The following is a 3,631-nucleotide window of genomic DNA, read 5'->3' as shown; positions in this document are numbered from 1 at the left end:
GACACAAATGCTATAAATTAACTCCTCTGCCCAAAAATTGATGGACGCCTGATTCCACAGTGTCTTGGCAATTGTATAAAATTTCTGTTCAAAAGTAAATTATATGGATTTGACTCAGAATCATTTTCTTTTTAAAAAAATAATTTATATGGATTGGTGCGTTTTGCTAAAGACAGTGTTTATAAAAAGTGTTTTAATTTGAATGAGGTTTTTTTGACCGAAAAAAAAATTAAATTAAAATTTTGGTTGCTCCATAATATTTGTGTGGTTTTTTTTATTTTAATGTTATATATCTGTGTACATTGCTTTTTGTGTACTATACATTATTACTTAGTGTCAGGCTTTACACTGAGTGGATGGTTGGCGGGTGTTCTAGTGTGGCTTTCTCCTTTTTTTTTTAGTTCTTACCTTCCTGTCCTTTTTTCTTTGTATTTTTATGTTACTCTCTAGTTTTACACCTCTGATCTTCGGCATTATATGACCTATCTGTGTTGCAAGTTCTGATGTAGTTATTTAAATGGGTACCTATGGTGTTTTGGCACAGATAGGCTCTCTCCCAGGAAGCCTTTTTTTATATTATATACAGGAGAGGCTACAGACTTTAAAAAAAAACAACTATGAAAGAGGCTCTCAATTTTTTCAGGCATTCCTATTCACAGAATTGTTCTACTTCATATTGTGAAAATATTTTACCCTGCTTTTTTTTGGTGTGTTTTACGGCGCTCGCAACTGCATAAGGTCATATGAGCGCGCGGGACTCCTTAAACATTATTTTTCAATTGTAGGTAATTTTGAATGCCGAAGGCTACTCTTAGTCTTATCGATTTTAGACCGCCAAGGGATCTTTAACCTGCGCAACTTGCACACGGGGCCTCCGAGATTTTTCGCCCTTTTTCGAGAAGGCTAGGTGTAGATCTTTCCTACCAGAAAATCAGGGGTGTGGCTGAAAGACAGCAGTAAGAAGAAACCAATCAGAAGCAGTAGAAAGGCTGCAGAAAGAGTCAGGAGCCCAGAGGAGGGGGCCAAGGAGGTGGGGGCAGAAAGTGGAAACGAAAACAGGCGACAGATCATTGCTAGAGAACAGGAAAGGAGGTGAAAGGAGACAATTTTAGAGGAAGAAAAGGTTTCGGTCATTACCCGGATTCGAACCAGGGACCTTTGAATGAGAGGCGAACACCTTGATCTGTATGCCACGAGAGCCCCCACCCTGCTTTACATTGCATAAGTACTTATAACCCAGTTTTAGTTTGATCTGTTTGGAATCGATACCATCGAGAAACATGTTTTACTTCACCATCGACACAATTTAGATCTTTTTTGAGTACCGGTAATGTGAGGCAAGCTGCTTTTCCCCGACACCACCGCCCGTATGAGATACAGTTCAGCCGGCAGGAAGAAAATGTCGGCGGCCAGGAATTCGAATGTTACTAAGCGATACGTTTTTCATTATCTGTTTTTCAAGTTTCAATCTTAGTTAATCTGTGGTATCTGTTCGATGTGTCCGAGAAACATAATTTTGTTTTTTTTTTTTAAAGCAACAAATTATGTTGAAGAAAGCAAGGAAAGTTAAGGCAGATAAGGCAAAGTCCGATGCCCGCAGACTGTCAAATCCCCGTTGTTCAAATGTTCACGTATAGCAGTGTAGCCTCGCTCTCCTGGACTGGGCAGCATACATACAACTTGTACAAGTACAAGCGCTTAATTTATGATCGTCGTGTAGACACGCCGTGCGCTGGCAAAGGCGTCACCTACGTGCGCGCCCAGACAACGGTCCGTGCTGTGGAGACATTTTTATGATGTTCTCTTTACTCAGATCATGTGTGCTGAAAAATGTACATGTTTGCGGATAAAGACTGGCCTCCTGGAGACAACAAAGGGATGATAATAGTAATGCACCCCCCGTTTTAAACTCTTTCTGTAAAAATATTATTATTACTATAAAAGCAGAGATACAACGCCTTTTCTACTTCTTTCCCTACTTTTTGTTATTCTCTCTTTCCACTTTCCACCACCACCATATTTATCAATTTGTGTATCTCTGTTTATTTCAAGGCATTTATGACAAGGTAAGGTAAGACATGACATGAAGAGCTTTTCCACGTCTTACACCAACAAGACATTGATGGTACATGTAAAGCATGTGGCGTCAGTGGCCTAGTGGTTGGCTACCGCACTCGTAATCGTGAGGATACGGGTTCGGGGGTTCGGACCGCCGGCCCGACGTTGTGTCTTTGGGAAAGGCACTTTACACGAATTTTCCTCACTTCACCCAGATTTTAGCGCCTATAAATGGCTGCTTGCACTGTATGCTTCCCAGGAAGTTTGAGGTTGTTTCAGAATGCTCTCAGGTCTGCTAGGGTAATAGTGTAGATTGTGAAGCGCACAGAGCTTGCTGTTGAGCGGGGATTTGCGCTCTACAAATGCTATATCTTCTTCTTCTTCTTCAAATATGAAAAATAAACAGCAACAAAAACAACAATAATCATCAACAACAATAACAATAACAGCAACAATAACAAAAACAACAACAACAACAGACACACACACAAAAAGAAAAGAAGCCCAACCCCCAAAAAACCAAAACGGTTCCTAAAAAATTGTAAAATTCACGATCAGGTGACTGACGATTTGATGCGTTATTTGACACATTTGGTAATTTTGATACATTTGAGGGCGGCTAGGTCTTTCTTCATAGAAAAGATGGGTCTACCGTTTTGACATGACTTGATAGAATCCTCCAAACTTGTGTTTGTTTCTGACAAGTGAGACACATCTGATGAAAACAACCAACCGCTCGGCTTCTACGCATTGTGTGGTCTGAATATACGATTCCCATAAGCAGCAAATAAGACAACGACAGCAAGAGCAGTGACAACAACAACGAAACAACAGTAATGGTAGGCTAATAACATAGCAGTTAAGACAGTGACAAAAATCGCTGCAAAATCAACAAGAAAAATGAGAGGGCCAAGAAAGACAAAGCAATACAAATACAAATTGATTAATCAGTTATTTTAAATTTTAAATTGTATTTATTTTAAAAGTTGCTTGACTTCGAGTTGTCTTTTCACAATAGGAATAAAAGAGATCGATCTATATTTGTTAAAACACAGCATGATCCACTCATCTGTTAAAAAAAATCTCCAAATATCTTATTAATTGCACTTGCACTTGGTTCTTATAAAGGGTTCAAATATAATGTATACATCTGGCTAACATGCAGCTCTTTTTCATCTTTCCGGGCCAGTTTTTCAGCAACAACTAGATCTAGCTGGTTTTGTACTATTGTTCGTCTGACTTTCGATAATTTGCACAAAATCAATACATGTATTTATAACGAATTAATTTTTTCTCTTACAGTTGATATTCTACTAAGGTTTCGATTGCTTTCTTCCTCAGGTGCCAACCTTTAAATAGACTGGCTGTTCTGATGTTTTGTTATTTCCCGGGGGGTCAGTCTGTCTTACAGATCTTAATACACTTTAATGCAAGGATGTTTGGAATTTATAAGCCCTATATGATCGGAGTTGTCTTAACATGCCAAAAATACTGCAACGTTTACACTGTTTCTTTTTACTTTCCAGTTGTTGGAACTCCTACAACCCCTCCCTCCCCCCCTTACACACACTCA

The sequence above is a fragment of the Aplysia californica genome, unplaced genomic scaffold (assembly GCF_000002075.1).
Source record: "Aplysia californica isolate F4 #8 unplaced genomic scaffold, AplCal3.0 scaffold00185, whole genome shotgun sequence".
NCBI lineage: Eukaryota > Metazoa > Mollusca > Gastropoda > Aplysiida > Aplysiidae > Aplysia > Aplysia californica.
Note: the sequence above shows the minus strand (reverse complement) of the source record.